The 11,917-nt window shown below is 41.5% G+C and overlaps 1 long non-coding RNA gene across 1 annotated transcript; it reads right to left on the bottom strand.

The window, feature by feature from the left end:
- Positions 1-780: 780 nt before the first annotated feature.
- LOC144586029 (uncharacterized) lies at positions 781-9,838 on the bottom strand. The gene is made up of 2 exons (XR_013540711.1): positions 7,744-9,838; positions 781-5,880 (listed from the first exon to the last, which is right to left on the bottom strand). It is a non-coding gene; the product is annotated as an uncharacterized LOC144586029 (long non-coding RNA).
- Between the last annotated feature and the right edge of the window lie 2,079 nt (positions 9,839-11,917).

The raw sequence follows: 11,917 nt of genomic DNA, 5'->3' as shown, positions 1-11,917 counted from the left end.
CTTTTGTGGATAAGTCCACATCTTCAGATGCAATAAGAGAGAGAGGTAACATGGCAGATATTAATACATGGCATAAAAATACAGACTTATTTAGAACAACACTTTCTTAACTGTTCAACCCAAAAACCACTTCTCTGTTTGAAGTACATTGATGCCATTTTTCTGATCTGGAGCCAGGGAAAGGAATCCCTAGTGAAATTACCCCAGGATTTTAGCAGCTTTCATACAAACATCAAACTCATTCTGGAACAATCTACACAACAGGCTAATTTTCTAGACACCACAGTAAAATTACAACATCTTAGCACCATACTATACCAAAAACCCACTGATCAATACACTACTTGCCTGCCTCCAGCTTCCATCATTAACACAGAACAAAGTCCATTTTTTATAGTCAAGCCCTCAGATGCAATTACATCTGCTTGGACCCATGAGATAGAGACTCCAAACTCAAGGAGCTACAAAATGCATTCCTTGGACTATAGTACCCATCCAATAAGATTAAGGAACAAATTAACAAAGCAAGATGGACACCCAGGAGTAACCTACTGCAAGACAGACCCAGAAGACAAAATGACCAAACACCACTAGTTGTCACTTTCAGTCCACAACTGAGACCACTCATGTGCCTCATAAGTGATCTCCAACCCATCCTCGACAAGAACACAACACTCTCCCATGCCCTTGGCAGCAGACCTATACGTACTGGCTTATAGATAATCCTCCAACCTCAAGCAACTACTGATATGCAATGGACTATACAACACTGAGACAGAAATGGGAACAAAACCCTGCTATGAATCCAGATGCCAGCTCTGCCCCCACATTTATTCTGTCAACACAATTACTGGACCTAACAATGTCACACACAATATCAAACATACTGTTATCTGTTCCTCTACCAATGTTATTTATGCCATCTTTTGCCAACAATGCCTATCTACACTCTACATAGGAGAAACAGGACAATTTCTACACGTCAGAAATGGTAACACACAGAAACCTGTTTCACATCATTTTAATTTACTTAAAAAACTTTTTATTGATCTAAAAATACACAAAAAATACAAAATTAAAAAAATTAATACATACACAGAAACAAACATACATAGACAAAGTGCCCCTCTCGACCAGACCCCTTTGAAGTCATGCTGCATTTATTTCTTTTAAAATGCCCCATTTACATTCCAAAACTTCACTGATACTTTTAATGGCATATGGCCTTTCCCTATTAATTCATAGTCAATAAAAGCTTCCCAAATATCTCTAAATATGTTTTTGTTTATCAAGTCCTTGTAAAACTTAATATCACAAGTTAGTTTATCATTAATAGCCATATGTCATATTTATTTATTTATTTATTTATTTATTTATTTATTTATTTATTTATTTATTTATTTATTTATTTATCTATCTATCTATCTATCACTTTTCTCCTTAAAAAGACCCAAGGCAGCTTACAACACTAAAAGGACAATATTTAAAAGCTAAAAACAGAAAATATACAAGTCATAAAAGAACTGTGCTAAGTACCAGATTAAAATGGTAATAAATAAATAAATAAATAAATAAATAAATAAATAAATAAATAAATAAATAAATAAATAAATAAATAAATAAATAAATAAATAATACATACATACATACATACATACATACATACATACATACATACATACATACATACATACATACATACATACATACATACATACATACCATTCATTTAATTGAAATTCATGCTTTATTACATCATTTCAATTTACCAGGACATTTAGCAATCATCTAAAAGTGGCCATTCTGGGGGAAAAAAGAGAGTACAGGACAAGAATCCGGAGAGAGACAGCTGGGATACAGATATTAGACACCCATCTCAATGGACTCAGTATAAGCCAAGGCTTTTTAGGGCAGTACAAATTATGAACACTAAAATAACGGTAATTGCACTGTACTGTAAATCCCAGATATATTTTCTTCCTCTTCTGATCCACCTAAAAAACTTCAAATGTAATTCAGAGAGTCTTAACTCATTGCCATGTAACTCTTGTGGTCATCCGTTGCCTGGGATAATTCACACATTCACGGAAGCTTCAATGGAATATATTTCTATATCAAAGAGGCTATCACCCCTCTGTTAAATACTCATTGACTTTCTTACCAACCAACCAGCCATAATCTCTGTATTTTTATGTCATGTATAAATATTTGCCATGTTATATTTCTTATTATGTCCAAGGAAACAGAGTTGTCTACAAAAGCTCACACTAAAACATAACAGTCATTAAGGTGCCATCACATTTTGTCTTTTTAATTTGTTCTTTTAAAAAAAAATAAATAAAGGAGGAATTTAAATAATAGAAACAAAATGGATATATATCTATCAAAATCCTATTGTGTTACATGTAGTAGACAACTGCTAACATTGTCATACTAAATAAGGCCAATTAATGTTGAAAATGGTTGGGTGCAATTCAGCTTTATGCCTTTACAGGGGGAAGAGTTGAGAGAAAGGACTACCGCGGGTTTCCTAGAGTATCCTTTACCTGCGCTGTTCTTCATTTAACCTTAGACTGGTATTTGTAGGGCTGTGATGTCACTTCCTTCCTTCTCATCCCTCATCCCTCCAAGGGGGAGACATCTTGCCTTTAATCTCTAGAGATGAACGGGGCAGGCGTCCTAAGATCTCCAACCTGGTTAACTATGAACTCTATCACCTTTCCTATCCCAAGTGTATTTCTCTAATAAACAAAAGCTCCCTTATTTTCTTGGCAAGGTGGCCATGATTCTTTTATAAAGGGGAGAGTGTGCTCTGGAAATCACTCCGAGTTTCAAAGAGCTTAATCCAAAAGTTGAAGTTGCTCAAGTACAGCTGTGCACTTACTCTCCAATAATCAATGAGGTGCCTGGTCACATGCCAAGCTGCATGACCAGTAGCTTGTTAATTATTCTCAATTAGCCACTGTGACTTCCATGATTCTGTGCAGAGGAGAAAAAACATCTGGGCTATAATGTGAAAGATAATGCCTTGTCTTGGGCTTATCCTTAGAATTTCTTCTTGCCTTCTTAGGAGGGCACGTCTCTCAGGCTAGGAACCAATACCGTAAACTTTGCTCATGTAGGCTTCTCACAATTGCCATGGGAAGAGGATTGGAGGAGGCCATATTGCTGAGGAGTGTTTTGAATCCTTTCCTCACCAACAGCGATCCCTTGAAAAAGGCTCCCGTGTTGAAACTGGGCTTTTAGTAAGCCACCATTTGCACCAGGACTTAAGACTTCCTTCTAAAGGCAACCTCTGATTTTAAACAATTCAGTTCTTGGTGAGAGAATGAAAACCAGGTTTAGGGGACAGTGCCTGGGTCTGATTCTTGAGGGGAAGTGGGCAAGCTGGAAGAGGGACTTCTGCAGCAGTGGAAGGGGCGGTAGAGGGAGAAATTGCATTTTCTCCATTTGCAATTGTTTTTGTCCCCATTTTTGTGACCAATCATTTGTTTTGGTGATTACACTGCCACTCCCCCCCCCCGCCAAGAACTGTCCTTTACATACAGGGCAACGATCTTCAGGAAGCTCTCTAGGCTGTCAGGCTGTCTCAGAGCAAGCAAAGCCATCCGAGTTGAAGCCAGAATCACTAAAGACCAATACAGCTCAGACAAAATGCCAGTTTGAAGAGGAAATAACAAGGGAAGTTAATGGCAATCTTGGGTAGGCAGAATCACTTCAGTACCCTGGAGCACTTTGTACGAGGCTAGAGAACCTGTGACTCATGGGCTGGATATAGCCCACAGAGCAGGGGTTGTCCTTTTATTAGCCATATTTTATTTAAGCTTGCCAGTTACAAAATTGTGTCCAGTTGTAATTATGCAATGCATTAATCATGCACACACATACACAGTTGCTTGACTATTTCGCATCTGCTGTCTGCTTTAAAAAAAAATTCACCAGCATCTCTTGAGATCACATATTTAATTTAATCAGAGGTCAGTCACTTCAGGTCAGGAATAAAGACAGATGCAAGTGGGACAGTGTTCTATAAAAAGCAACTTGCCACTGCTGTTTTCAAAAACGGATATTGATTTTTTCCTTGCGTATCTGTATCAGTTGTTACGTACAGTTGGAGGCAGGAGAGGAAGACGTCTCCAGCACCACTGCTTGTTACGCTGCCAGCCTGCAGTTCATTAAGCCAGATAAAGATGACTGGATATGTCAGCTGAGGACATTCAAAGGAATAAGGCAGTGTGGCTTGGTTGTAACTCTGCATCACAGGGCAATATTATCCTCTTATCATCAGAGGACCTACATGACCAGCTGTACCTGGCTTATCTGATGCATTTAGATATGTTATTGATAGCCTGCACGGTAATATACTTGTCACTCTGTTTAAGCTAAAGTAAGCTGTGTGGCTGCATTCAGAGCTCATCCCTTCGCTCTCAGAATGTGTTCCTTATATATAACAGGTTGTTGCTGAAGGGCTCTGTAAGTGTCCTTCATTTTCTTCGTCTTCAGCATCAGACATTCCAGCTGCTTGTATGAATGTCATAAAATGGAGGTGTGGTTTCTCTCCCTGCCACCAGGAAACTTATACAAGGCACACAGAGTTTGCAGTTTTTCGGAGAGAAAACGTAGTTTGTGACTGCCATCAGAACTCATCAGTAGCCAGTCTGTGAGACAAAGTGTCCTTAATTCCGATGCATAGAGAAAACCCTGATGTGTCAAAACTGTATAGTGTTCATAAATAAAAATAAGACTCACTACAAGATTTACTCATTTCTCTCTCTCCTTCTTTTCATCAGGTTTTGTTTTTTTTTAACAATTTTTCACAATAAGGGTCCCAATCTAGGCAATGTTTCTAATGCAGAAAGGCCTGAGTTGGCTAATATCTATTACATCTGAGGGCTTAATCTCCTCAATTTGTACTGTCATGGTGGGTTATATTCTGCAAAGGTCTATGACAGAGAAGTAATGATGGGATTGTATTTGGTACCTGGAAAAGAATTAACTTGAACCATCCTCTACTCAAGTTTGGGTAGAGCCTGTTCCAAATAGTTTTTCGTAAGACTATTCATAAGAACCCAGACCTGGGAGCATATCTTTAAGACCAAGGATGGGTACCAAATATGGAAAATATAGAATGATGCTACTGTTAAGTCATCCTGAGAGACATGGGCCCTCAAGACAAAGGAAGGGGGTTCCTATAGCAAAAAGACCCCCATAAAGAAACAGTACGGTGGCCAAAGGTCTAAGTTACCTAAATCTAGTGCTTGGGATGTGATTTTGTAAAATGATACAAAATGAGGCTGCAAAATGTTTGTTCTTGTGATTGTTCCTCTATCTACAAAAGCAATGTTATTGCATTATGCATTATGAATATGGCCTGTTGCCATTACTTGTCTATCAGATGATGACTCTGTTTAGCAGCCAGTTCTGCACCTTAAAAATAGCTGAAGCTAGACAGACAATCACCCTAGTCCAGCAAAGTCCCAACTAGTCACTCAAGCTATAGATAGCAAGCAAGATTGTGAATAAAACTCGAATACCCCTTCTCGAAGTTGCATGCAGCCACTCTCTTGAAGACCCATCTTGCTGTGCAAGTTCTGGAAACAGTCTCTTGGAAGAAGCTTAATGAGGATGTCTACCGTCATTTCTGTGGTGCGGCAGAGTAGCCCATCTTAATGACGCCTTTCTTAGTCAGGTCACACACCATGTGTTTGGGGTGTGCATTTATTTTCTCACTTTGCTAGAGCTTGATGCAGCTCTTCATGCAGCTCTGACTGTCTTCCATCACCCGGACTAGCATTTCTTCCTTAATCCCAGAGTTGTCCAGCAGCTTCTCCAACCAGAGTACTTCTCTGCATCCTTCAGCAGCAGCAGTGAATTCAGACTCTGTAAAAGAGAAAGCTGCATCTTGTTTGTGACTAGCCCATGAAACAGGACTATCACCTTATAAAAACAGGAAACCACTAGTAGATTTATAATCTGTACTATCTTCTGACAAATCTTGACCAGTATACCCTACAACCTTTGGGTTTTCACTGGCCGGCAATCTTATGTGGAAATCCATGGTCTCCTTCAAATGCCTAGCTACTTTTTACAGCTGTCTAATTACTCTGTGTTGGCACACTAACTTTTCTTAATATTCCTGCAGCAGTAACTATATCTGGTCTGGTAGTGGCTTTTTTGGTACAAAAGCATACCTATATCTGTTCTGTATTTACTGTTTTGTGGTAAAGGGTCATTTTCCTCCTCCTCCCCACCGAAAATCTGTTTGCATGGTTTTTGTAACACTGTGAGCATCTTGAAGGCCTAATGTCTCCAGAAGCTCAGCTATCTTCTGTTCCTCATTTAACAAATATCACCCATCTGCCTTCCTTTCAATGTTAATGCCCAAATAGTATGTTGCATCTAAAGATGGGCACGAACTGAACCGCAAATCAGGAAAAAACCACGAACTGGGCTGCTTTGTAGTTCAGTTCATGGTTCAGTTCAGGGATCCCATTTTACTGAAATGAAATGAAGTGCCAAACTTTTTCCCCCTTGGTGCTTTGATTTGCTTTGGCAAAACGGGGTGCCCACCCCTCCCCCTGGCCCCCTCACCTCCCTACCTTGTCCTGAAGCCACCTCCACCACTGCTGCCATTGTCATCGCCACCATCCTGAGAGGCGGCAGGCCTGGCTACTTGCACGGAAGCTGGGTCTTGTGGTAAACTCCTGCCTATAGGTTGCAGCTGTGATTCTGTTTCAGTGAAGTGCATACACTCCTGACAGGATACAGCAGCGGCTAGCAGGCGGGGGTAACCCCTTATTCTGCCCTTCAGCTTAGAGGTAGAACATAAGATCAAAGAGTTATTTTAGCTAATACTAGTTAAGGATTAGGTAACCACTATCCTATCTGTTTCTTTCATAACATACTGTGTAATCATGCTAAGTCAACAAAAAGAGCCCTTGGGGCATTGCTGAAAGGCTCAGCTGGTTTGGACAACTGATGTTGACTCCTTTGTTCCCTCTCTTCAAGGCAATTAGCTTTTCCTTTGTTTCAGTGATCACCACAGGGTCTGCTGCTTGTGTATATGTGCCTGCCTGTCAGCTGAGCAGCAGGTTCATGTGCTATCTATCTATCTATCTATCTATCTATCTATCTATCTATCTATCTATCTATCTATCTATCTATCTATCTATCTATCTATCTATCTATCTATCTATCTATCTATCTATCTATCTATCTATCTATCTATCTATCTATCTATCTATCTATCATCTATCATCTATCTATCTATCTATCTATCTATCTATCTATCTATCTATCTAGCTAGCTAGCTAGCTAGCTAGCTATCTAGCTATCTAGCTATCTAGCTATCTAGCTGTCTGTCTGTCTGTCTGTCTGTCTGTCTGTCTGTCTGTCTGTTTGTCTGTCTGTCTGTCTAATCTATCTCAGATATTTCTATGCCACCTTTCTTTCCAAAAGGACCCAAGGCAGCTCACCCTGTGCTAGTGGTAAACCAGACCGCCAAAATATCTGGAGCCTTATTTGCCCACTTTGTGCCAAGGCCTCCAGAAAGTGCAATACTGTATTAAACTGCCCTGTTTACTGCTGAGGGCTCCATTTTCTTGGAATGCATCCTGCACATGAAGAGGGGCATGTAAATGGTCACTGGGAGATCAGGATCAGATGCTGTAAATATGAAGTAGTTGCTTCTTTGTTTCTTCTCCAGTTTGGGAGGTTTAAAATGAAGACCCATGGGATGGTTACCTGATTGAGCCACACATTGGTGGTCATGATCTGCTCACGTTCATTCTAGGGCAGAAGAAAAAGAAAGATTGCTATTGAACATATGGATAAGACACATCCTGAAGAAATCATATATGAATCAGTTCTATTGTTTTTGCACCAATGCACCATTGTTCTTTTCTCCTGGTGATTCCCTTGGCGGGATATAAATGCAGCTGCAATAGATGAAGTATAAAACCCCTCCTGACCGCAGTTGTTTTATCCAACAAAAGGTCTTGGGTCTTCTCTGGTAGGCCCGGTCTAACCACCACCACCCCGGGTTAGAATACTTCACCTGATGTTGGTATCATGCCTCCATATCTTGTTCACAAGAGCTGTGACTTCTGGCAACGGGTGATTTCCTTGGGGGGGGGTTGAGTATAAAGGCAACTGCAACAAAGGCAGTAAAATAGATTTGTCTTCCTCACCCCACTTGTTTGTGGAGGAAAGGTCTGGGGTCTTTTCCTCTTTTTTGTTTTTAGAAGTTGTTGCTAAGCTGTTTTCCATGATGATTCAATCCAAGAAACGAACAGCTCCAGCTGCAAAATTTTGAATGTACTTGCCAACGGAGCTCCTGGTATGCCCTCTCTACCCCCCCCCCCCCGGGAAAGCTGTCTCTGCCTCCGGAGGACTCCCTGGCCTTCCCTGCCACCTATTTCAGTCCCCAAACTGTTAGAATACTTTACCTGGTAATGGTGTTATGCCTCTGACTTTTTTTACCTCTTTAGAGTTGTCATCAATTGCCAGCCCTGCTGGTGATTTCGGTGGAGAGACACGAATGCAACATAAGCAGCAAGTTAGAATGAACTTCCCTACCCTGGATCTCTTGCTCGAGGAAACGTCTTCTGGGGTCTTTTCCTCTCTCTTTTTTGGTTATGCTGACAGTGAGCCTCTGCTGCTTTCCATATTCTTATCTCTTGAGAACAACATGGCGCTACTTCAGAGACGGGCAAAAAGGCTCTGCTGGACCAGATATTTATAAAGGTGATGAACTGCATCACAAACTGGGATGACAAAGTTTGGTCAAGGCATTGTTATCCAGCAGGCCAAACATGGGAGGCCTGCCTTGTTTTCCTTGCTGGTAGCAAATTGGAAACAAGGACACAAGTATACAGAAAGCACTTGTCTTTGCTTTGGAACCATCTTTAAAATTCTTTGGACTATTGGGTCCAAAACCTGGAAGGCAGCCCATCTAGGAGAAGGAAAACTCCAATTTCAAACCTCCACTGCCTTGTGACTATATCCACTCATGGAAAAGGCTTCAGGAGTTAACCTCGAGGCAAAATCCGGAGCCAGAGTCCCGGAGGCAGTCCCGGAGGAGTCTCAGGGGCTACTCTTGGCTTCAGTAGCAGGCCAGTTTTGTAGACACCTGGTGTGTCAGCAATGCCTATGCTGAGTAGTTAACATGGCACAGACTGGAGCATAGCATTGGGCTAAGAGTATGTCTCAGTGCTTCTCTTGTGGTTTCTGCCCACCAAAATACTTGTGGTAACTTCAAGGAAAAATATTTGCTGAGAAGTAAACATACGGGGCTGTGTTTCTCAGGATTATGTTCCTTAGCTTTTTTTTAACCATTTGCTTCACAATCTCTCCAGATGTTTTTGGACTGCAGCTCTCATAATCCCTTACTATTGTCCATCTGGATTGGACATGATGGGTATTGTCTGTGGAAAAACCTCTGGAGGGCTACAGCTGCTTTAGCTCCTCGGCAGAAGAAGGCATGATAAGAAAGAGAAGGTGATGGGAAGAGAAAAGGAGGGAGTTATACGCTTCAGCCCTGCTCACCACAGGCACTCAGAATGTGGTTCTTGTTCTTAATGCTCAAGTGTCTTTCACCGCACTTCCCCAAAGACAGGCTGCCCACTTGTAGAGAAAGATAACTTTCTTTCTTGAACAGAACGTAAGGTGGAACTCTGGGAAGCCCCACAATATTGTTGGCACTTGGGAAAAACATGAGGGGATGTTCCTCTACGACAAGGGTGAGATAAGTACAGTTGTACAATGCTGGCCCTTGAATGATGTACCTTAATGCAGGACTGGTCTAGTTTGTTCTTCATGTCCACGGAGTCAGGACATGAGCGGAGGTGAGATGAAACTGCAAATGCTTATCAATAATAATAATAATAATAATAATAATAATAATAATAATAATAATAATAATAATAATAATAATAATAATAATAATAATAATAAACAACTCCGATTTCAGTACCTCCACTGCCTTGTGGCTATATCCACTGATGGAAAAGGCTTCAGGAGTTAACCTCAAGGCAAAATCTGGAGCTGGAGTCCCGGAGGCAGTTTGTGTCATTCTGTTAGCTCCTGCGACGTCGCTGAAACCAGTTGTATTGGCTCTTGCCTTTCCATTGGACTATTTCAGCGACGTGGAGAGGGGGGATCTGCTGCTTGGGTAACAGCCTATCCTCCATATTATTTTACCCAGGCTTCATGCCCTGGAGAGGACACTCCAGCTTTGTGTACAGTGTCAAAACACTAGACGCTGTTCCAAGTCCTCCATACAGAGCACATTACCATAGTCTCTCGAGACTGAAGGATGCCTATGAAGGAATCAGAAACCATCACAAACCACTGGTTTTCCAGTCTGTGCCCATCTATAGTTGCTTCCGCTAATTCTTTAATGATTACCTCTTTGCTTACATGGTGTGCAATTTCTTTGAATTGCTACATAGGCAAGAATGAAAGTTAAATATCCATTTCTGCTTCTGGTATAGAAGCACTGATCTGCATCACCTTGCTTGAAGCCTTGTTGCAGTAACGTTTTCTTCAGTTTCTTTGTTCAAAGCCCGAACATCTTGCTTTAGTCCATACAGGACTTTCTTTAATTTGCCTACGAAGCAGGATATCTCTGGTTGATGAAACTAGCATTGTCAATAGTTGTGGATTCTGAAAGTTCTAGTCCAATATTTGGTGATTCTTGTTTGAGAACTATTGGTTTCCATTGACTGGCAGTGACTCTGCAGGGTTTTGGACTGGAGCCTCTCTGAGGCCTACCTAAAGATACCAGAAATTGAGACTGGGACCTGCCATGTAAAACATCTGTTCTAACTTTGCTCCGTGGTCCTTCCAGGCAGAGCTGGCCCTTCAGCAGTTTCTGATTAAACCAGTTCCCCCCCCCCCCACTCCCTTCTCTGATAAGTAGGGCTCTGAAGAGAGGGAGCAGCTTTGGCAGGCTGGATTTGGCTTGCAAGGTAAACGTTTCCCACAAGTACTCCAAACAACCTGTGGCTTAAGCTTCCTGACCCACTTTGGCTCAGGCAAGTCCCACTTTGTGACCCAGGACATTCCATTTCTTCCTCTTAGGCCCCCACCATGCTTTGCTGTGGGAAGAGTTTGACAGGATGGAAGGAACTTGCATTGCTTGTGTGATTTGGAGACATTATTTGACCTTGATTTGATATGTTCACTAGAATGGGAGTAAGATTGTGCAGACTGATGAGTGACATAGCTGGGGAATCATAGGCAGAAAGGACTGACCAGGACAGACTCATTACTTACCTACAGTTACATTCTCTTTGATCCCACGATTCATTGTCTGCCTTCTTGTCCTGCCAGCCAGGTGTATCGTACATAGACCAGAATTTCTAGCTAGCACTTCATGCATCTGGTGAAGTTGTATATGGCCCATCAAAGCCAATGCTATAGTAAACTGGTGGGACATAAAAGTGCCACAGGGCAATTTGTTGTATTTCCAGCAACAAGATTAACACAGCCACCCCTCTGACTATTTTCCCATAGAATTTCTCAAGGGCACAGCTGGGTATAAAAGAGGGCATCTCATTGAGAGAGCAGCAGACAAAATATAATGGAGGCTGCAGTGCCCCTGCGTGAAGGTCACCCAGTAGGCAAGCCACAGCCACCTGCATGACTCCTTTCATTGGCCTGCTTTATTTTCCCAGCACGTCTGAGCCACGTTCCCAAAATATTACTGAGCGGCACTAATTGCTCAGCTTTCAGATTTGGGAGTTTTTCTAATAAGCTTTCTGCCTAGAACAAGTACAAAATTGCTGCTACCAGCAGAAAGAGATCTTTGACTTGCGGCTCCAGCCAGCTCCCCTCTTGCTGCCCGACTGTGGCTGAAAATCATACTTCATGCATTGACTTAATGTCTCCCTGAAAGCTACCAGAAACCTTAGCC

This window comes from Pogona vitticeps, chromosome 1, assembly GCF_051106095.1.
Source record: "Pogona vitticeps strain Pit_001003342236 chromosome 1, PviZW2.1, whole genome shotgun sequence".
Lineage (NCBI taxonomy): Eukaryota > Metazoa > Chordata > Lepidosauria > Squamata > Agamidae > Pogona > Pogona vitticeps.
This window is presented reverse-complemented; position numbering and strand designations above follow the sequence as displayed.